This window comes from Ambystoma mexicanum, chromosome 5q (genome assembly GCF_040938575.1).
Source record: "Ambystoma mexicanum isolate Mex_15411 chromosome 5q, UKY_AmexF1_1, whole genome shotgun sequence".
Taxonomy (NCBI): Eukaryota; Metazoa; Chordata; class Amphibia; order Caudata; family Ambystomatidae; genus Ambystoma; species Ambystoma mexicanum.
Window position 1 is genome coordinate 304070927 of NC_090933.1, and position 24820 is coordinate 304095746.

Consider the following 24820-nt stretch of genomic DNA (forward strand, 5'->3'; position numbering starts at 1 on the left):
CAGTCAGTGTAGGATTCCTGTGCATGCCTTAATCAAATGCTAATGTTGCAATTTGAGTTCTGTTCTCCGCCACTCTCTTTGCAGTGTATCATAGACAAAGCTGTTACTGTGCTGTTTTAGTTATTTCTGTAAAGAGTGAGATCGTGTTTAAATGCAACTTTTATAATACAGAAAAATATTTGAAAGCAGACGGGTGGTGTGTCTTCTATTTACCAATACAGTGCTGATGAGGGGAGATTTTTAAACAGTGCAATTGTCATTTTGCATGATCAGATTCAGTATGAACAGTTGTGAGTGACTGTAGCATAGCTTGTTGGAGGTACATGAGCCAACGGGAAGAGAGACTCTCTGGACATAATTCCCTACCGTATATAAGGTAGTGGAAATTACCACATATAGCTCTCTGTCGTAAATAAGTCAGTGAGATTGCCCATGGTGGCACACTAACACTAACACTAACACTGAAAATGTGGTATTCCTGAAATGTAGGCCTGAGGTCTCTCTAGTGATTACACGAAAAATCTAAGCAAAGATAAGGGATTCTGGACATTGGGGCCACCAATAAAACAAGGGAATAACGCTCACCAAAATACCACCAAATACGCATACCAACCACGCACACCAAATATGCATGTCTGGGTGCTGAAATAATGCATGTCCACTGTATTATTGTTGTACAGGGCCCAATCTGAATACGAGGAGTGATTATTGCTAAGTTATTTTTCGGCGGTAATAAAATACCGTCAGGCCCCAAATCTCCACAAAATACCCTACAGTCCTATCCCACCGCTGTACACCAATTTGTTAAGATGGATTTCTGAACTCTGACCTGGAGGGGCAGAGGTTCAGAAGGCCAACCTAGTCTCTTGGAACAGGGTAAACTCTGCACAAGCCAGACCAATCAGGGTAGCTGTGGCAGGCGGTCAAGACTAAGTCTGAAGAGGGGTGAGGGTGACTGAAAGACCTCAATGAGCACACAAAGCAAGGACGCTTACAAATTACTCCAGACAGGTGTTCTATTAAAAATATAGACACATTTATTACCGGGCCTTTGTAATATAGACCATAGCAAAGAATCACAATAATAGTGAAGTAACCTAACACATCACAATCAACGGGATATATATACAACACCAGAGGGGTCTAACGGATTAAGAAGCATGAACTATGTAGACCACCTAGATGGGGAGGAAAACAGGCAGTGCAAGTAATCTTTAGACCCAGTTCCACATCAGGAATACACCTAACTAAGAGGCAGTCCCATCCCTACGAAGAAAGGAGCCTTATGCTCAATAGTACATGCACGCACTTGTTCCAAGGGACAAAATAGGGTCTCTTCAAGGGTCACTAGCAGCTCAGGAAGGTGGATAAGGTCGATGCAGAAAAACTCCCCACTATTCAAGCAGGACCTCCACTTGCGGGCAGAGGCAGGTTGAGAGTGCGGGGTAGAGTTGCTATTTCGCAATAACGGTGGAAAGTAAAAGGGCCCTTGGGGCCACTACGTGCATAGAAATGGGCTCCTGTGCTAGGGGACACTGGTTGGGGTATGGACTACTCACCAGTCCCCGACGCAGCCAGACCCAGACTTTGCCAGTTTAGTCCACTTCGCTGGCAGGTTCGAATGCGACAATCAGGACATCTCGACACTGTGTAGTTTCCGCGGTAGCAGGCTTCAGGGTCAAGGGGGTCACAAGTGCCGCGAACTTGCACAGGTCATTGCCACAGCAGGCCAACACGGTAATCGTGTTTACTCCGGTCCGTGCACTCTCCAGACCTGGGAATGCCAAGTGTACGAAATTCGATGTGAGGGTGCCGTGGACACAAAGCAAACAGTATACCAAGTTTCGAGGGCTTCATCGAAACCGCATCGGTGACAGAGCAAACGTCCTGCGTAAACTGGTCAGCCCAATGGTTGGCCCAGGGACACTTCCGAAGAAGCTTACTTGCAGGGTTTGATGAAGGTGCCTAGAATAGTTGGTCCCACTATTCCAATGGGTCGAAGCGCCTTCACAGACCTTCCAGGACGATCAGATGCAGAGGGATCTCGCAGGACGACAGCGCACTCAGTGTGCCAAAGATTCCAGCGGGTCACCAGCGGTTCCTCGACTCGGCTTCTTGTTGCAGGATACTTGGCTCCTAATCCTTTGTTCGTGTGAACTCAGGAGATCGACATGGTAGTGGTGTTTTCGGCCTCCTCTTATCCAAAGTTCCCTTCGCGCAAAAACAGAGAAGACCCAATGTGAGATCTGCTCACAAACACTCACTCCATATGTGGACAAATCACAGACCACGGTGGTCCCAGGCATTCAGGACACTCCAGACTCTCTGGCACTCAGGATGTGTATTGGGAACAGGCATCCCAGCCTACATCCTGGAGGCACACACACAAGACATGCAGAAGCCCACAAAATCTTTGGGTTTTGCGGGAAAGTGCATGACCAAATAAGGACTGACCCGGGTCGGCTCGACCTGGGGAAGTTGAAGGGGCAAGATGGCCAAAGGACAGGACAAAGAACCTCGTGGCATGGCCATATTGGAGCCAGGCCACCTATGTGTGCCAAACGAGGTAAGTGCGGATAATAGGGCAAGAAAGGGTTCAAAACATAAGATTAAACGATAGCTGCCACCAGTCCGGTCAGTGACACATCGGCACAGTTCATAAAAAGTCCAGCAAGAGTTTCTAGGGCCTTGGAAATGACTAGAGACCCAAGGATGCAGTAAAGTAAGTTACATTGCACTCTTGTTACATGTTGCACAAAAGCTGCAACATGAGGAAAGGACTAAGGGAAACGAAGTTTCCCAGCACTGACTGTTTTAAGGGCATGTCAGTTTCCCCATAAGAAGTGAGTGAAAGCCCACAGGAGTGCAGCTGAGGGCTGCGCTTCTCTGGCAAAGGTTAGATCTGGGTGTAAAACAGCAGCAAAAAGTTTGGGGGTTGACACATGGAGGGAAAATTACATTCTAATATGAAATCTTTCCTAACACCTATTAGTATGAACTCTGCAATGACTGACTCGTGCGGAGTGAGGTCTTCCTCCTCAGGTGGTGGCCCACTGCCAGTCACCAGAGTCTTGTTGTAATTAGAGGCACGCTTCACCTTAGTGCTGCGTTTGAGGTCATCCCAATGCTTTTTGCACTCTTGAGCTGTGCGCACCTCATGGCCGAATGCACTCACATGATCCGCAACTTGCTTCCAGTGGGTATTACAATGGGCAGCCGTAGTTTGACAATTCGGCCGAACTAGCATGTCACGGTTGTGTTCCTGCACGTAGTCCACAAGAAAGTCCAGTTCCTGCACACAGAAAGGCTTCTTCCTCGCCCTGGTCAGTATGGGCAGTGGCGGTGGAATGAGCCGAGGGAGTGGCATGTGGATCATAGAGTGAAGCCCTGACTTGCATCAGTGGCTGCTGGGTGCCCTGGAATGGACCCTGCGCAGCAACATCGCTGTGCCAAGGACATTGACCGGGACTGTCATGGTTGGTAGACTCACAACCGGGGTGGTGTTGGCTGCATCTGCCCCTGCACTTGCCAACACCCGGCTGGCCGGGGCAGCAGATGACATTACTTTCCCAGGGACACGTGCCTAGGTCAGGGCAGCCGTGCGTGCACCTATGGTGTGCCTCCTGACCTCCTGGAAATCTTCCATGGACTCTTCAAGTGCCAACGCAGCCTGCGAAGGCAGACCCTGAGCCTGGGTGGTGGTGTCCATAGCTGCACCTGCAGCTACCACTACCCTTGGGCCCGTGGCAGTCGATGAAACGGACCGCCGGGTCACATGGGTGCCAGTGCCAGATGCAAGAACTGCATCTCCCCGAGCCGCAGGGGGTGGTGGCATGACTGCACCAATGCATGGCACAACATTGTACCGAGCTGGCGCACCCCTGCCTCTTCGTCCCTCTGCAGCCACCCTGGACATCCTGGAGTCCATCTAACCCTAGTCACGTCGGCCACATCCCTGACCATGCCCGCCACGTGGAGTAAGCCCAGTTGAGGTGCCCCTCACTTTTCGTGGCCTCCCAGCCATGGCACAGATGGAGTAGTGCCAATGGGATGTGTACACGACAATTGTCCTGGGTAATTGGAGTGAAGGGGGTGGGATACAAGATGTTAACAGCACCCCTGCACCTGCAAGGCTGTATGTGACCTTGGTGATAAAGTGACGGGTCACGCAATGCTCAGGCACCGCAAAACTGCAGTAAAACCGTGCACGCAACCCCCGGTAGCCCACATGTGTGGAATTAACCTCCCGCAGTACGCGGTGGCACCCAGGGACACAAAAAACGCGAACGCATGAGACACGCAGTCTACTATGACCTCAAAAACGGGTATGCGATACACAGGGGCACCCGCAGTGGGAAAAATATCATGCGCGACTCACCATCAGACTAGCGTGATAATGAAAAACACAAGTAGCCAATACCCCTGCCAAAAGAAGAGATACGTCCTTGATCCGCTGTGAAGTTGTGATGGCGTGCGAAACAACATGAAGTAGCAACACACATGTCAGTCTCCATGAAAGGCCAGTACAGCGAACTGACTGCTGGCCCCGCTAACCTTTAACCCGTGCTGAGGGAAATGCCCGCGTGCGTCACCTCACTTATGCGCTTAGGCCCTTTCCTCAGATCACCCGCATTAACATGCGGACGTGGTGTTTTTTCACGTGCTGAATCACTATGCACCTGTCACGAGGGAAACGCCCGCGTGCAGAACGTCACAGACACGCTTACGCGCTAAGGGTCTTTCCTCGAATTACACACTGGTGTGTAGTTTTTTCACGTGCCGAATCACCCCGTATCAAGCTGGCCACGCATCAACACACGGAAGACCACGCTCCTGCCCAGAAGGCCATTTTCCTGCCCCCCAGTACCCCGAGCACGCTCCCACCTGCCATCTCTACTGCCTGCCTACCTGCTAGCCATGTGCCGTGCTATTTGGTGCCTGCACGTCAGCCATCTGCAGGGGTCCAGTTGCTGTGACCACCCCTGCTGGAACAGAAGACTCCCAACTGGTATTCCATCACTCCACAGTCCAGCCCCAGGACCCAGTTGCCCACCCACACCTGCCTCAGGGGTTGCGATGTCCGACACAACACCATCTGGCACTACTGGCAACCCACAGCCAGAGAGGCAGAGGGCTACCAGCTTCAGTGCAGCAGAAGTTGGTATCCTGATGGAGCAAGTCCTGGGGCATTATGATGCCCTCTTTGGAAGTTCACCCGCTGGCAATGAAGGACGGAAGGGGAAGTGGAAGGACATTTTGGCTGCCATCAACGTGGACGGGGTGGCAGCCTGCGACATGCAACACGTCCCGAAGCGCCGGGAGGACTTCAGGTCCAGGACCCTCAGCAAGGCCCAGCGCCTCTTGAAGGCAAAGCATGCAGAGGGGCACAGGGACCGCCTTACCAACATCCAGATGAGGGTCCTGGAATGCATAGACCCAGCGCTCCACCTCCAGATCCTTCACAGGCAGACCCGTCCGGAGTAGAGCGGTAAGTGTCCATGCATACTGATTGGAAGCTGTGCATGTTGAGGTGTGCCAGGAGTGTGCAGGTTGGACATATGTCTTGGTAGGCCCATGTATCGATGTTATGTACACGGACATGAGCCTGCCGGATGTGAGTCCAGTCATGTGTGAGGCACATCAATGGCGTATGTGTTGAAATGCATGCTGCCCAAATGCATGTGTGGGTGCACACATGTTTAAATTTCTGTGTATGTACTGTGGCCTGGTTGTGGTATGACACATGGATGCTGGTTCAACCTTCATGTATGTGCACAATGTACATGTGTGTGTGTGCATGTATGAGACACGTGTGCCACTGTGTTACACCATGTATGCATGTGATGGCGACATGTAGAAGGCTGATTAGCAGTTGTGACATGGATACTGATGATTTCACTGCGACAGGTGAGGTAGATGTTCAGATGCATGTATGTCTGGTGGTGTGTGTGCATGTGTTTGGCACTCCCCCTGTTGCATGTGATGTCAGGCCATTCTTTGGATGCACATGCTGTTGTATGTGTATGGCTGGTGTTGCTTGCTACAACATTCCTGTTAATTTGTGCATGTATGTGGCTTCAAATGATATGTGTGTTGGGGAGTGTGATGCCATTTGGGAAGTTTGGCACTGCCACTCATGTGCAACTGTCATGTGTGTATCAGCCCATTGTATAGTACCCTGATGCCTGTGTTCTATCTCTTTCTGTCTGCAGTGTCAACTGATGAAGAGGGCGGAGACGGTGCTGTGGAGCCAGCCAGAGACGCAAGGCCCAGCTCCCCTCCCATGTTGTAATCTCGTTGGGGAGTGAGGAGTCTGGTGCCGTGGCTGCAGCTGCCGGGGGTAAGTCCAAGAGGCGGAGGCTGTAGGTGGACTCCTCGGCAGCCTAAGGGGCAGCTGAGACCCCACAGGGGCCTATGGAGGAAGATGGCATGGAAGGCCCATGCATGGGGTCTGGAGGGGGGATTCCACTGGTGCTGGTGGTGCAGTCCAGGGGCAGGGACAGGAGGCAGCACAGGTGGCCGCGGAGGTGCCTGTGTGTAATCCTGTCCCTGATCCTGTGACTGCATCATCCCGTACCAGCAAGGATGCCTTCGTCCAGACCCGTTTTCATGGAGGGGATGCACGCACAACAACTGGCCTTCCTCTCCCTGTGGACGTGGCAATCCAGGACCGTGTTGAGCCTGTCCTGGCTGGGGTGGTGTTGCGTGTGCGTGACATTCGGAATGACGTGCACAGTTCTCGTGAGGACAATGCACGTCATCTCGGATACCTCGCAGACCGCGTCGACCTACTAGGACGGATCAACAGTGCTGGGTTTCTCCGTGTGCTGGACCCTCTAGTGACCCCCTCCTCAACTGAACCCCCTATGTGCCAGTCGTCCTCCATGCCATCTTCCAGCCCAAGTATCACCTGGGAACCCTGTGGAGCTGCCCCTGACCCTACGGCCAGGCTGGTGGGAGGACACGTCCCTGCAACAGTCAGGAGTCGCAGGTCCAGCAGGGGTGGCCACCCCAACAACTGAACCCCAGCAGGAGGAGGACATGCAGGCAACAACAGGCAGGTCAACATGCACGGCAGCAGCAGGCTCAAGGTGGGAGCGATGATGGCTCTGGGCCATCAACATCAGTGGGGCAGGCATAGGCCAGAGGGCAGGAGGACCCTGGATTGAAAGTGTCTTCCGTGTGACAGCGGTTGGGCCAGCATTTAGATGCGGAGCGGCGACAGGCGGAAGAGGCGCGGCTCACTATGGTCTGGGTGGAGAACTCCATGCGCAGGGCGCTGAGGCGGGCTGAGTGCCTCGAGGCAATTCGCAGGGAGTTGGAGGTGGACATGGCATTATCCCTGCAAAACCTTCGGGGCCATGGAATAGGCCCATCTCCAGGACATAGAGCAGAAGTTTGATGATGCCTTGGCCCGGGAAATCAACAAGTGAGCCGTAGGACTTGCCGGACGCCATTGTATATAGTTAATTAGTGTTAGGTTTCCTTTCTTTTTTTCTTTCATTTGGGGCGCTTGGACTATGCCCCACCTTTTTGTATAGAGTTGTTTATTAGGTAGGGTTTTTTGTAGGTTTCCTTTGAATTGTTGGGCTCATGGACCCTGGATTTGTACATTGTATATAGTTGAAGACTGGATTTGACTTAATTTTTTTATTTTTTCCCATGGAGCAATGGATTTCTCTTTTTTTCTCCTTTGGATTTGGTTTGATGGACAAACACTTTGGAGCTATTTTCATTTGGATTTATTTGGATTCTGCATTGATATATTTTTTTCATTTTTTTGGACATCCAGCCTTTTGTTTGTTGTTATTTTCTCATGCGTGATTTTCTTTTATTCCATTGATTTTGTATTTAATACATTTTGGTTTCATACTTCAATTGTGTGGTATTCTCTCATTGGTTTCATGCGTGTCACGATGTGGGTTTTCACATTCACTTGCACCCATTGTGTGTGTGTGTGACGGACGTGTATTGATGTGCATACTTGCCATTTGGGATGTATCATGTAATGGGGAATTCAATGTGGGGTGGATGGAATACTTGGTTAGGTGTTTGGACTGGGGTGGCGTGGGGTGGGATTTGGGTGGCCATAAGGCCCATGAATGTGTTTTGTGATGACGTGTTGGTGGGGACATGAGTCGGGGCCTGCTGGCAGGTGCCGGTCACTGCTGGGTGGGTGGGGGTGCAGGGGGACATGAGTCGGGACCTGCTGGCAGGTGCCCATCAATGCTGAATGGGTGGGGGTGCAGGGGGACACGAGTCGGGGCCTGCTGGTAGGTGCCTGTCAATGCTGGGTGGGTGGGGGTGCAGGGGGACATGAGTCAGTGCCTGCTGGCAGGTGCCCGTCAATGCTGGGTGGGTGGGGGTGCAGGGGGACAGGAGTCAGGGCCTGCTGGCAGATGCCCATCAATGCTGGATGGGTGGGGTGCAGGGGGACATGAGTCGGGGCCTGCTAGCAGGTGCCTGGCAATGCTGGGTGTGACATGTGTTGGGGCTCGCAAGTACACAGTGTCATGTGGGCTGCCTGCGGGGCATGCCCAGGGTGGATGGGCTGCCTGCAGGGCATGGCCAGGGGTGTAGGGTAGTCCCTAGTGGTGTGGACTGCCTGCAGGGCCTGGGGAGGGGGGAGGGGGCACACCCGGGAGGACCCACACTGACAAATCACGTGTAACACTCCCCGCGCACTCCTCAGAATACACATACCACTCTCGCGCTAGTGAAAACGCGTATAAAACTCCACGCAAATCCCTCAGAATACACAAATCCCTCTCGCGCTAGCGAAAACGCGTGTAAAACTCCCCATGAACCCCTCAGAATACACGTACCCCTCTCGCGCTAGTGAAAACGCACGTAAAGCTCCCCACGCACCCTTTAGAATAAACATACCCCTCTCGGGCTAGCAAAAACGCATGTAAAACTCCCCGCGAACCGCTCAGAATACACGTACCCCTCTTGCGCTAGCAAAAACGCGTGTATTAGTTCCCGCGCACCCCCGAAATGCACGTACCCCACTCGCACAGGGCCAATCGCGTGTGAAACTTCCCGCGTACCCCAAAAATACACGTACCACGGTCGCACAAGTCCTATCGCGTGTGAAACTTCCCACGTACCCCACAAATACACGTACCACATTCGCCCAAGGCCTATCGCATGTGATACTTCCCGCGCACCCCCAAAATTCACGCAGGCTGCCCATCCACACTCACCATGCCTCACAGGCAGCCCATCTACCCTGGCCATGCCCCACAGGCAGTCCAGACCACAGGGGGGACTTTTTCCATGCTATTTACCTGGCGTGAGCGGGATACGTGTATTCTGAGGGGTGCGCAAGGAGTTTTACACACGTTTTCGCTAGCACGAGAGGGGTACGTGTATTCCAAGAGGTGTGCGGGGAGTTTTACACGCGATTTCGTGGTTGGGGTCTGTATGCTGGTCCACTGACCTTTGCGCCATGAACTGGATTTGTGCACTGTTCCTGGCGCACGGGGCGGGGTTGGGGGCATAACTGGTGCTGCTGCAGGGTCGCTCCGCCACTCTGCACCACGGCTGGTTCTGAATGTGGAAATCCATGAATACGCTTGTCCTTAAATGGGTTTTGGTGCATGCGGCTGGTGCAGACTGCCGCACGCACACACTGTGCACCAGCCGTGTGTGCCACTTGTGCGCTGATTTCTATGAATTACCCTGTAGCTGTTTAACGTTTACAGAATGTGTTTAAGCCTTACTTCAGGCTTTTACACCTTCCATTCACATTACACTACAAAAGACCATGAGCTCTCATGCTGTTTCTTCACCTATGATTTCTGCAGAAGGGAAAATATGTCTTCAGACTATACGATCAAAAAAATGGATTTCAACTGTATTCATTTTACTCCTTTTTTATGTACTACTCGCACCTAGGTCATTGAGAACTAGTCCTTCACTAGTATATGAGTCAAATTATTCCGTCCAAAGCGCTAAAATCAAAACGGTCGTCAAGCCCATGATCCCTATGGACCCTATATTGGAGAGATTATTCCCTGAATTGCCTACTTTTGCATTTAGGAGTAGTCAGGCTCCCAAGAACGCTATTGTGAGAGCAAAATGATTGTGTTCCAAAACCTCTAATATCCTATTCACTGGTACACAGCCCTGCTATAATTGCCAACATTATAGAAATATAATTAAATGCAACACAATAAATCATCCACAAACAGGGAAGAAGATTGAACTTAAACATGCGATTGATTGAATGTGGTATATGCATTAAAATGCCCCTGCAGGCTACCCTACTTAGGGATGACAACAAGGAAGTCAAAGATCTGTTGGACCGAACACTAATCTAATATCTGGACTAGGAATATCAAATCGCCGGTGGCAACACTTTTCCTGGAAGCCAGGCATAATGTGGCACAAATGAAATGTAACCATTCTGGAAAATGTCCATGCCCCATGGGAGATGTACAAAGGAAACTAATGCAGAAAGAAGTTGAGTGGATTGACCACTTAGTTTGGTTAACTATAAGAGGAAAGAATAGCGAGTGGGATCTGTCATGTTAAGTTTAGCAAAATCCATTTGCCACCATGGTCAGAATGTGAGCAGGACTTACCTGTAAACCATTTTTTGAGCTTCTGTACGTGAACAAGCATGGGACAGTGCATAACAGTGATCAATTGACTACTCAATTAGAATGTGAGCCGCTTTTTCCTGAGAGCTTGCGTTTAACTTCCATCGAAGAGCATGGGCCTCATTACGACCCAGGCGGTAAGGGGTTAACGGCACCGTAGAAGGTGGCCGTGCCGTTAACCCCTTACTGCCTAATTATGAGGTCCCTTTGCGGGTCCCTACCTTAACGGCTGGTCTTACCAGCCGTTAAGGATTGGACCCGCAAAGGGACCTTGGAGGTAATTACGGTACCCCAGTTTACGGTACCGTAACTACCGCCTTCCCCATTTCCATTGAGCCCTATGGAGGCAAAAATGGGAATGGGGAAGGGCCAATGGTGAATGAGGAATTACCGCCCCGCCAACCTTGGAATGGGGCGGTAATTCCACCATTCACCATGGCGGAATCGGTAAAATACTGGCGGCAACCATGGCGCTACTAGCGCCATGGTTACCGCAGGGGTCATAATGAGGCCCCATTTATGGTTTGGCATGAACACCATTGTCTGGAGGTGCATATGATTAATCATTTGAAAACACTGGCCTTTGATCGGTAGGCCTAGATTGTGAGCAGCATTTAACTGAGAGGGGTTATAGTATATTTGTAGCCAAGTTAGCAAAACAGTTGTGGCCGCATGTTGTCATTGTGTGTGGTGGAGTAAGTGATTCATGATTCATGAAGGAATGATTCAGGATTTTTCAGGGGGTTTCCCCTATAGTGACAAGATTTTCTTAGCATAATGGGCCTCATTACGACCCGGGCGGTAAGGGATTACTGGTACTGGTAAGGGCACTGATAAGGGCACCGGTACCGGTAATCCCTTACCTCCCTTCTACGAGTTCCCTTTGCGGGTCCTTCCTTAACGCCTGGTTTTACCAGGCATTAAGGATAGGACCTGCAAAGGGACCATAGAGCTAATAACGGTAACGCAATTTGCGGTACCGTTATTAGCGCCTTCCACATTCCCATTGAGCCCTATGGGGCCTCAAATGGGAATGGGGAAGGGCCCTGGTGAATGGGAAATTACCACCCTGCCAACCTTGGAATGGGGGGTAATAGCTCCATTCAACAGGGCGGAGTCGGTAAGGGTTTGGAGGCAGCCATGGTGCTAATAGCGCCATGGTTACCTCCAAACTCGTAATTACTCCCAATGTCTGTAATAGCATACCCTTAGAAACATATTAATGGTCATTACAACCAAGGCGGTAAGGGATTACTGGTACCGGAAGGGGAAACCGGTAATCCCTTACCGACCTATTACGAGGTCCCTTTGCGGGTCCTCCCTTATTGCCTGGTTTTACCAGGCGTTAAGGACGGGATCCAAAAAGGGACTTTGGAGGTAATAACGGTACCGCAATTTGCGGTACTGTTATTACCGCCTTCCCCATTCACATTGAGCCCTATGGGGGCTCAAATGGGAATGGGGAAGGGCCCTGGTGTATGGGGAATTACCGTCTGTAAAGATAATGGTGGGGGGTACCTGTACTTCTGCTCTCTATATGTAGAGGAGAGGCACAAATGACCCCAGCCAAGATTCTCTATTGTGGTAGCAATGGACGAGCAATCAAGGCCTAGCTTCTCAGGAGGTGATGCGGGCTGGTTCTTAAGTACAGTGTAGTCCCAGCCCCGCACAAAGAAATGTCCACACACTGTATTACTGAAAACACAGTCTTTATATAATTAATATTCAAAGGTATGTACACGATCACAATAACACAATTTGTACTCGGAAATCAACAATGAAAAATATATACAATTCTAAACTGGTACCACCAATGTTATCAAATCTCATTAAAGTGCATCAACTGTACGGTTAAAATGTCACACAGATCAATAACAAGGGAACCAGCAATAGAGATAGGAAGGAACGCAAGAGGGTTGAGGCAATGGACAGAATGCTGGCCCCTACCAATAGACACAGTTCTGTGTGGAGATCTCCCCACCTGGGCAACCTGTAAAATAAAGATATATAGCACAAGCCCAGTCTGTATATTGTTCAATAGTCTTATTTCCTCCTATAATGTTTTACCCCCCCAATGTACCTGGTGGAGTAGAGTTCTTCGAAGACGCGTCGAAGGATCCTTCTTGAGTGACTTCCTTTAAAGCAGGAGCCACGGATCGTCGAGAGGCATCGAAGATGGTGAACTTGGCATCAACGGGGTTGATGAGAAGTTCAAGGATGCCGAGACCACGGCGTCGATCCAGGCGGTGCTCGTCAGTGACGTCCTGCGAGGATGAGGTGTGCGGGGCACCTCGGCGATGGATTATTCAGGACCGCAAAGAGTTTCAGAAGAACTGTGGCCCAACAAGGGTGTTGAGTCGTAGAAGTCTTTGTGGCCTTTAGGTGGCGGGAAACCCACCGGCGGATTCTCCTCGGCGCGTTGGTCATCCTCGACTTTCTCCTGCTGGACAAAGCGGTCGATGTTGCGGACAAGGGAGTCCTTCGATTCAAATGTTCTTAGGCAAAGGAGCGGGCGGCTCCGGTCATTGGCGGCACGGCATCAAGTGGTCCCCACGGCTGGGCAACACAACTTCGACGGGCCTTCAGCGGTTACACAAACCTGCGAACCCTGGTCGACGGCAATAGACTTCGACAGCGGTGAAGACCGGGTGCTTTTCTTCGTTCTCCTCAGCGGTCCTGTCTCGGGTCGGCAGCCTTTCGAGGGTCTGACTTCCAGGGAGCTTCGGCGAAGTTTAGCAGTGCTCAATGGTCCTTCGGAGCATGGGAAGAGGGCGCCTTACCAGGTCCTCTCTCGGATCAGTCTTCAACGAATTCGGCAACTTTCAGATTGGGTTGAAGCAAATGCACCAGCAAGTCTTCTTCTTACAGCTGGGCATCGAGGATCAGCAGTTCCAGATACTCTTCAAGTGTAGACACAGCTTCTGAACAATTTCCAGTGGTGAGAGGTCCCCAGATATACTATCCTGTCTCTCATCCACACTGCTGGGTCACACGCAGCAGCCAATCATACAGAAGGGCATTCATGCAGTCAGTCAGTCAATCAAGCACACAGTGCATTCAGGTCATCCTCCTCCCTCTCAGACACTCACAACAAGGAATGTGGATTGGGACAAGTACCCAGCCATTCAACACTACACACTGCATTCAGGCCAGTTTCGGGCAGGGCTGTCTCAGTCTTTTGGGGTCATTACGACCCTGGCTTTAAGGGTTTAACGGCGCCATAAAAGGTGTCGGCGCCGTTAAACCCTTAAGGCCTGATTACGAGGTCCCTTTGCGGGACCCAACCTTAACGGCTGGTTTTACCAGCCGTTAAAGTAGGGTGCCCCAAAGGGACCTCAGTGCTAATTACGGTACCGCAATATCAAGACACCAGACAAAGAACCCCAACAAACCCAACACTCAGGCTTAACTGCCAAAGCTTAAGGAATAACAGAGCAGGGAATTCCACATTCTAGAATGAGCCTACCTCATATGCTGATGCAGCCATAGTGACATCTTCTCCTGTCAAATGCACAGCATATTTTAACTTATATACAACACACCCCCCTCCCTTATATACAAAAAAAATGTTTTTTTTGTCTTAAACATCAAACATTATACAGAATTACTAGATCTATTAACATCTTTTACTTTTGCAACTCTAGATACATTCCAAACCTGTCCACTTTCTAACCTCGCAGCATTTTCAAAAACTTGGACAACCCTGACGGGGTCAGGATATAGAGGCTCCCCTTTCTTTGACAAAACAGGTCTCCTTATCCTAATAAGATCCCCTACTTCAACCACAGTTCTCCTCCTTGGATGCCTCTCATCATATCTTAACTTATATACAACAGTACCCACAACATACAGTCATTGGGAAGGCTCCAGCCAGTCTGGACTGGACTTCTCAACAACACCATATATGGAACTTCCACCCAACAGCCAGTCAGGGGGAAGGGACAGAGTCAGGGCTTCCCAGGACTTTGGGAAAACAAGGTAACCGGCAATAGGAAGCAAGACGCCACAGGGGCCATCTTGTTTGCAATCAGGATTCAACTGATTCCAGTGGCAGGGCCTGGGTATTCCAAAATGGAGGATACTCAGAGCGCCTGTCAAATTCAGCATGGAGCTGCCACCAGCCCATACCCTGCTCTGTGGGCCACCCACAGGTGCCCAAAAACATACACTAGGGGCACAGGGTTGTACCCCCACCCATGGGTGCCATAAGGGTATCCCATGGGTCTGTTCACCAAACCAAAAGAGAGAGAAGTGCACCGCCAAGAGTCTCACATGAACTCCTGCGCGGAAAACACAACAGAACACACGATAAAAAGGCAGTAAAGGAAAAGGATACTGAGGCCCTGTCCCTCCGATGCATTTCCAGCATCACACCGCCCCCACCAACCTTGGAATGGGGCGGTAATACCTCCATTCACCAGGGCGGAGTCGGTATGGGTTTGGAGGCAGCCATGGCGCTAATAGCGCCATGGTTACCTCCAACCTTGTAATGACCCCCATTGACAGGAAATGGTGTTACAAACCAATGGAACCTTATTGTTCCAAGATGGTGCGCACATTTGAAGATGGATTTACTGCCAGGAGAAACTATTATACCTTGCGGTTGTGGTATATCCGACAGGTGTTCCGGTTGACCGCCTCTTCGAACGCGGCACTTTGAATGGAATTACCATTTGTAGTGTAGATTTTTGTTTTAGGGATCCAAGTGAAGAGATTGCGGTAATAAGTAATTCACAGCTAAATAATAGGACCAAACTCACTAATACATTTAGTAGTCATCTGAAACTATCATCATTGTGAAAGTATGTTGTATTATAAAAGCATATGAATGAAGGGGACTAGGTTCTCCTAGATGCCTACACCGGCATGATACCAACAAGAAGCCATCCCAAGGTGACCGCTGAAAATCTTTTCGGCATATGCTGCATCTGATAGGTGACATGCTGGAGCTCCATCCAAATTTATAAGAAGGACACTCGGCACCCAATCGATTTTTCTGGTCTTTTGCCACAGTGTCTGTGAAACTGAAATCTTGGATGTTGTGTGTATTGTGAAGAGGGGATGGGTATTGTGGGTATTGTGAGCTTGATTAAGAAGGATAGCGACATCACCCTTTAATGTAATGTTACAGAGGGATTCCTAATAGTCTACGGATAGATAATCAGAGTGCCCTGTGTAGATTTTTAGTTGAACCTGCGTGTGTGGCCAAATCATTGTATTTTATTCTAAGTATGAATTATGTCACTGATATGATGTTTTTGTGAACACACCTGGAGTTGACATCTGACTGATGACAGCATCTTGCTTTGATTTTAGAAACATGCATACATAAGCTATAGGAGTATATAAAGAAGTTAGTGCAAGATGTGTATTTGTTATCTCATATGGGCATATGTGAGATTTTAAAAACATAATACAATGGTTTATATATATTTTAGGCCTCCTGAAGAATTGAAAGTTAAATGTATGTGAAAAAGACAGCAAAGAAGCCCTGAAGACAGATGAATTGTTCAGAGTTAGTGACTAATACACCAGATTATTAACTCTTACTGTTGAGCTGCCTGATTTTTAGGGAAATATACGTCCTAACACCATAAGTGTGACTGTGAATGACCTGTAAAGATTGTGAATCTACTATTGTAAATGCTTTGTTTGGATGAGCTAGCAATTATTTTCTTTTTTTCTGTAATACTATAAGAATGTGGAATTATAAACACTTTGGGCCTCATTACAAGAGTGGCGGAATGGGTTAACGGGTGCCGCAAAAGGATGCGGACCCATTAACACCATTCCGCCACATTATGAGGTCCTCTCCTGGGACCCGCTCTGCAAGTCTGGTTTCACCAGGCGTGCAGAGCGAGTCCCGCGAGGGGAAGAGGGAGCTAACAACGGGCCGGTCGTATTCGGCCTGTAGTTAGCTCCCTCCCCCATTCCCATTCAGCCTTATGGGGGCTGAAATGGGAATGGGGAAGGCCCGGGTCCGGGTTCCTGGAGCGAGGAATTACCGGGCCCTCCGAACTTGGAATGGCCCGGGTATTCCCCATTCTGGGAACCCAGACCCGATTTTGGAGGCAGCCATGCCGCCAATAGCGGCATGGCTACCGCCAAAATCGTAATGAGGCCCCTTGTGTTCAAAGCTGGCTATCGAAAGTTTGTTTGTTATACAAATGAACATTGTTTCTTTAAAGGAACTACAAGATTTAAATTAGAGGTAGTTACTCCTATAGGAGGGCATTTGGGTTACCTACTGGCAGTAGCAGGCTGTTCTTTGCTTTTTTGGTCAAGTCCTCATAAAGGGCCTTATTCACAGGACATTTTCCCATGGGAGTGCGCCATTACAAAACACTTCCCTGAATCAGGCACATAGTCGTGATGGTGTGTTGTACTACCATGTGACAAGGTACACAGATTTCAATTAAACCAAAAAAAACGTCTACGCTGCTAGTGCAAATAGACATTTAGAACGTGATGCAATCTTTTCTTATTTTTCAACAGTTCATTATGTAGTATATATTGGTTTCATCCTGGTCACTTTGTCATATAAAAACAATATTGCATAAAAACATATAGTTCAGACAAACACAACACAACATTCCACGTAGTACAATAATAAAAGCCACATTTGTAATGCCAAGCTCGTAAAGTGCAATGTTCTACTAAAGTGTCACTGTGCTAAGCAAACATGGGGCCTCATTACGAGGTTGGAGGTAGGAAAGCTGCTTCTAAATCCCTGAGTGTTAGTTTTGTTATGAATGGGTCTCAATGTTTAGTGTTCTCTGAAGAGTTGCATGATGTTGTTGGTTCTAAGTCTACTCTGGGTTTGTAGTGGGGATTTGTATATCCTGTGGTGGGTTTTACAGGATACATTCCAATTCTGGATGGATCTGTTAGCTGCGCCGGCGCTGTAGCCTGGGCCAAATTGGCACCTTCTCTGAGTGGGGGGCAGGACTGATTACTGCGTTGACATTACAGCCTGTGTCATGCTTGTGCTGTCTCTGGATAATGATGGGGCGGAGGCTACAACAGATGCTTTTCTATTCTCCATCCCTTCCTTCTGATTCCCCATCTCTATTCTAATGCGCTTAGCCTCCTTTTCAGATTTTTACCTTTGTAAATTGATTACAGGTGCTTATACATTTGCTTGATAACCCCCTCATTGTGTGTCTATTGACTGACCGTGCAGTAAACATTTTCCCCTTGGTCCCTGCTTCCCACTCATCTTTATATTTAATAGTCTTCTCCCTAAGTGTCGGGATCTCCTTTCACATATGTTCAAATGGTGTACACATTTTGAACAGTGACAATGTCCCAGTGGCCAACAACTAACTACAGCAATACAAACAAAATGACAAAGTTAATGATCTCCTGAGGCTGCTCACTACGGCACCCCTGAGTTACTACACAAAAAACACAAAACAAAAATTCAGCTCACTGTGCACATGCTTCCGAGGTCCTCCGATGCTGTCTCTCCTCCTCAATAAGACCTGCACACCAGGGGGAAGAACCACAGCCTTCAGAGATCCGGCAAGCTGCAGGACAATCCCAGCACTTGATAGCCTTCTCGTGGTCTGCACAGTTTCTGGTCCATGCAGGCAGGCGCCACTTACCCAGGAGAATGCGGCAGAGGTGCTCCTGGACTCTGGAATATCCTGAAATCATGTTGGGAGGGTCGTCAAATGTAGGGTAAAGCCCAAAAAATAGTATTGAAAAATAATCCAATGAGCAAATAAAGTGCATGGAAGCAAAAAGAACAACAAATCTCTATTACATGCAACGGCAGCTGGGAACAATTCACAAATAATGTAACATTACCTCATTAAATGGTGGTTTATATAGTGAGAAGTGGAGTTGATTCATACACTACATTTCAAAATGTATGCTTGGACTGTCTTGGTTGTTCTACAGGTGATTCTATTCAATACCTAGCCCTATTGGCCTATACTATCCCTCTTGACAATTGTAATGACTGCCTCATGGTAATGATCTCATGGTGGGGTACCCAGTTTCAAATAGTTTTGATTGGGCAGCTGACAGGTTAAAATGTTTCACATACAACTTGTTTGCACATTGGCTATGTCTCTTTGAATGTTCTGGGGAGAGTTGGTTCCATCATAATTAGCCTATTGATCAATCAATCAATAAATGAAAAACATTATTTAGCAAGAATGATATTAAAGTCACAAAGATAAAAACATACATGAATAAACGGGATTAAAACACAATCAATCAAAATTCATTACAATTCCAAAAAATACATATAGTAAAAGGGCAAAGCACCCAATAAGAAGAACAACAAAGTAATTCAAGTCTCGTTTTAGAGTCCCGTAGGGAGATTATAATCACAGCCCTACTGCCTCATTATAATAGCAATAATTAGTTTTCATGTCAATTTATTGTAAAAATACATAACAACAGTATTTCATGTTCAAATGAATTCAGTATCAGTTTTCATCTATCGCTGGGATCATCCACTTTCTATGAACATATCAGACAACACAACTTACAATAAATGGAATTGCGGTCCTTTTACATAGTTCCAATGTCTCAATGGGGGAGCAGACACCAGCTTCCCTGAACAAAGGGTGTAGATATCTCACTCTCAATGATTTTGTAACAGCCCACAAAAACAGAAAGTGAGTCTCTGCCTCATCTCCCAAACCACAAAGAGGGCAAACCTTTGAACCACCCCCAGGCCAGTGGTTGGTTAAAGTAGCAGTTAGTAGAGACCCAAACCGCAGTTTTCCAAAGAGTGATCTTGAACATGGGGGGGATAAACAATTAAGATAACTTTCTAGACCAAATTCAAATTTGGAGCAAAAATACACCGAACCACAAAACGGTCTAGCTGCATTTTCAATAATCTCTTTCCTTTAGATGACAGTGGCTGTCTCCTTAATTCTTCTTTAGGCCACTTTATCTATGTTTTGTGGCCCCTCCCACAGTCTGGCCTTTTCCAAACAAATGTTATTTTTTTTCACATGGGGCTCTCAAGGAATGCTTTTGCCACCCTCAAGGTCCAAGAGATGCTTCAAGGCAAATGCATATTTACCCAGGTCTTTAGAGTTCCAGGGCCTCACCCAATACAATGTTGTGCCTAGAGAAGTCTGGTCACCAATTGGACATACATTCAGTTCCAAATGTATAAGAGCAGTGTGGATGGAACTGGGGAGCTCTAACAGTTGTTTCATGAATTTATTTTCTCACTAGTAAGGCTAAAGTTGTTTAGCTCAAAATCATAAAGGGTGGCTGGGATGGCCTGTTTGTCAAAAAGCTCAATATTCGGGTGGACTGCCCTTCTTTTGTGCCTGTTGAAAAAAGATAATGTTGCTCCACCATATTTCCCCAGCGTAGTACGTGCCTTCTCTACCTGGGAGGTCCAGTGCCCATTTTCATTAAAGCGGATGCCTTCCACCTCAATATGCAGTCTAGGTTGCTTGGTGAATTTGAAAACCATACATTTTGTTTTACCAATACTGAAACTTAGGTCAGGATCACTGAATTTTTTCAAAATAGTTGCTAGGCAGATTTTCAAATCCTGTGGTGTGGTAGATAACAGGACTGCATCGTTTCTATAGAGGAGAACGGGATATCTGCCCTGTCCATTCTTTGGGAAGTCCACACTGTCTTCTAGCAGAGCTATTATAAATGCTTACAATTAAATACAAAAAAGTGCAAGGACGCAGCCCTGTCTCATGTCTTAATGTCTTTTCCTTCAGGGGACAGCATGTCTTTTCTCCCTGATTAACTTGCCTTGTGCACCCTTCTGCTCATTTTCTGATTCTCTGCAGTTGTGACCTTCGACTTGCTAGTTTCTAAAGCACTGGATAGGCATATTACTTGCTACATGTTTCATTTGCTCCAGGCCTGGCAACCTGCTGCCCTTTTGCTCTTAGCCCATTGCATGTGAATCTCTGTTAGCGGTTTCGTCATAGTGCTATTGGCTAACTTGGGTGGTATTTTAGTATTGTGGTACATTGGCAGTAAAATGGTAGTATGTTAGTGTTGTCATAAATCAGTGGTGATCATATTCATAGTACCGCCCTATTTGATGAGACAAACCTTCCCCCTTTTGTATTGGTATCCTGTTTTAGGGTTGACTGTACGTGTAAATTACTGGACCTTAGACATTTATGGGCCGATTCATGGAACAAACGTGCGCCGAAAATCTTCGCGCAAGCAGGCGCAAGCAGGCGCAAGCGGAAAAAAACAGGCGCACGCGTGCGATTCATGGAAGTCCCTGCGCGTGTACACCTCGGGATGAGCGCCAAACCCGTGCATGGCGCACAAGTCACTGCAACATCCCGAAAGGCGTGCGCGACGCGCACAGTGAAAGCGCACAACCTCGGCGCATACACCAGAAAGTGGGCGGGACACGGGGTGTAACGCGCGGAATGGGGAACAACGCGTGAAAATAAGGGCTGAACTGGGGATGTACTGCAGGGAAGCAGCCGGAACGCCCACATGCACTCGAACCACACGTATTCATGGAATCGAATAGGGCAAAGCCACGCACAGCCAAAGACACGCACAAGCTGAAACACGTCCGCCACACGAAGGCAGGCGGTAGAGTCCCAGCGCATCACAAAAGTGGCAACATACAGCAATTGGGCCTGTGCGAGCAGGGTACGTGTATTTCGGGGGCGCGCAGGAAGTTACACACGCGATTGAGCGGGGTACGTGTATTTCGGGGGTGCGCGGGAAGTTACACACGCGATTGAGCGGGGTACGTGTATTTTGGGGGCGCGCGGGAAGTTACACACGCGATTGAGCGGGGTACGTGTATTTCGGGGGCGCGCGGGAAGTTACAGAAGCGATTGAGCAGGGTACGTGTATTTCGGGGGTGCGCGGGAAGTCACACATGCGATTGAGCGGGGTACGTGTATTTCGGGGGCGCACGGGATGTTACACACGCGATTGAGCGGGGTACGTGTATTTCGGGGGTGCGTGGGAAGTTACAGACGCGATTGAGCGGGGTATGTGTATTCCAGGGGTGCGCGGGAAGTTTCACACGCGATCTCATCAGGGTACATGTATTACAGGGGTGCGCCGGGAGCAGCACACGTGAATTGCACGTGTGGGTCCTCCCAGGTGTTCCCTCTACACCCTCCACGGCCTCTGCAGGTGGCTCACACCACAGGGGCCTACCCAGTACATGTCCTGCAGGCACCCCATCCACCATGGCCATGCCCACCAGCCAACCCACATGTCAACTTGCACTACTGCCCACCAACGCATGTCCCCCTGCACCCCCAGCCACCAGGGGCACCCACCACCAGGCCCCCACCCATGTCCAACTCATGTTCCCCACCATCCACACCCCCCAGCAGTGCAGGGGCACCCACCACCAGGCCCCCACCCATGTCTCCCAGCACCCCCACCCCCCAGCCACCAGGGGCAGCCTCCACCAAGCCCCCACCCATGTCTCCCACCACCCCCACCCCCCAGCAGTGCAGGGGCAGCCTCCACCAGGCCCCCACCCATGTCTCCCAGCACCCCCACCCCCAGCCACCAGGGGCAGCCTCCACCAGGCCCCCACCCATGTCTCCCACCACCCCCACCCCCTAGCAGTGCAGGGGCAGCCTCCACCAGGCCCCCACCCATGTCTCCCACCACCCCCACCCCCCAGCAGTGCAGGGGCAGCCTCCACCAGGCCCCCACCCATGTCTCCCACCACCCCAACACCCCAGCACTGTGGGGCACCTGCCAGCAGACCCCCACCCATGTCCAACTCATGTTCCCCACCACCCCCACCCCCCAGCACTGTGGGGCACCTGCCAGCAGGCCCCCACCCATGTCCAACTCATGTTCCCCACCACCCCCACCCCCCAGCACTGTGGGGCACCTGCCAGCAGGCCCCCACCCATGTCCAACTCATGTTCCCCACCACCCCCACCCCACAGCAGTGCAGGGGCACCCACCACCAGGCCCCCACCCATGTCTCCCAGCACCCCCACCCCGCAGCCACCAGGGGCAGCATCCACCAGGCCCCCACCCATGTCGACCACCACCCCCACCCCCCAGCAGTGCAGGGGCAGCCTCCACCAGGCCCCCACCCATGTCTCCCACCACCCCCACCCCCCCAGTCACCAGGGGCAGCCTCCACCAGGCCTCCACCCATGTCTCCCAGCACCCCCACCCCCCACTCCCCAGGGGCAGCCTCCACCAGGCCCCCACCCATGTCTCCCACCCCCCACCCCCCAGCAGTGCAGGGGCAGCCTCCACCAGGCCCCCACCCATGTCTCCCAGCACCCCCACCCCCCAGCCACCAGGGGCAGCCTACACCAGGCCCCCACCCATGTCTCCCACCACCCCCACCCCCACCCCCCAGCAGTGCAGGGGCAGCCTCCACCAGGCCCCCACCCATGTCTCCCACCACCCCCACCACCCAGCAGTGCAGGGGCAGCCTCCACCAGGCCCCCACCCATGTCTCCCACCACCCCCACACCCCAGCACTGTGGGGCACCTGCCAGCAGGCCCCCACCCATGTCCAACTCATGTTCCCCACCACCCCCACCCCCCAGCACTGTGGGGCACCTGCCAGCAGGCCCCCACCCATGTCCAACTCATGTTCCCCACCACCCCCGCCCCCCAGCAGTGCAGGGGCACCCACCACCAGGCCCCCACCCATGTCTCCCACCACCCCTACCCCCCAGCAGTGCAGGGGCAGCCTCCACCAGGCCCCCACCCATGTCTCCCACCACCCCCACACCCCAGCACTGTGGGGCACCTGCCAGCAGGCCCCCACCCATGTCCAACTCATGTTCCCCACCACCCCCACCCCCAGCACTGTGGGGCACCTGCCAGCAGGCCCCCACCCATGTCCAACTCATGTTCCCCACCACCCCCACCCCCCAGCAGTGCAGGGGCACCCACCACCAGGCCCCCACCCATGTCTCCCAGCACCCCCACCCCCCAGCCACCAGGGGCAGCATCCACCAGGCCCTCACCCATGTCGACCAGCACCCCCACCCCCCAGCAGTGCAGGGGCAGCCTCCACCAGGCCCCCACCCATGTCTCCCACCACCCCCACCCCCCAGCACTGTGGGGCACCTGCCAGCAGGCCCCCACCCATGTCCAACTCATGTTCCCCACCACCCCCACCCCCAGCACTGTGGGGCACCTGCCAGCAGTCCCCCACCCATGTCTCCCACCACCCCCACCCCGCAGCAGTGCAGGGGCACCCACCACCAGGCCCCCAACCATGTCTCCCACCACCCCCACCCCCCAGCACTGTGGGGCACCTGCCAGCAGGCCCCACCCATGTCCAACGCATGTTCCCCACCACCCCCACCCCCCAGCAGTGCAGGGGCAGCCACCACCAGGCCCCCACCCATGTCTCCCACCACCCCCACCCCCCCAGTCACCAGGGGCAGCCTCCACCAGGCCCCCACCCATGTCTCCCACCACACCCACCCCCCAGCAGTGCAGGGGCAGCCTCCACCAGGCCCCCACCCATGTCTCCCACCACCCCCACCCCCAGCAGTGCAGGGGCAGCCTCCACCAGGCCCCCACCCATGTCTCACACCACCCCCACCCCCCAGCACTGTGGGGCACCTGCCAGCAGGCCCCCACCCATGTCCAACTCATGTCTCCCACCGGCCCCACCCCCCAGCACTGTGGGGCACCTGCCAGCAGGCCCCACCCATGTCCAACGCATGTTCCCCACCACCCCCACCCCCCAGCAGTGCAGGGGCAGCCACCACCAGGCCCCCACCCATGTCTCCCAGCACCCCCACCCCCCCAGTCACCAGGGGCAGCCTCCACCAGGCCCCCACCCATGTCTCCCACCACCCCCACCCCCCAGCAGTGCAGGGGCAGCCTCCACCAGGCCCCCACCCATGTCTCCCACCACCCCCACCCCACAGCAGTGCAGGGGCAGCCTCCACCAGGCCCCCACCCATGTCTCCCACCACCCCCACCCCAGCACTGTGGGGCACCTGCCAGCAGGCCCCCACCCATGTCCAACTCATGTCTCCCACCACCCCCACCCCCCAGCACTGTGGGGCACCTGCCAGCAGGCCCCCACCCATGTCCAACTCATGCTCCCCACCACCCCCACCCCCAGCACTGTGGGGCACCTGCCAGCAGGCCCCACCCATGTCCAACGCATGTTCCCCACCACCCCCACCCCCCAGCAGTGCAGGGGCAGCCACCACCAGGCCCCCACCCATGTCTCCCAGCACCCCCACCCCCCAGTCACCAGGGGCAGCCTC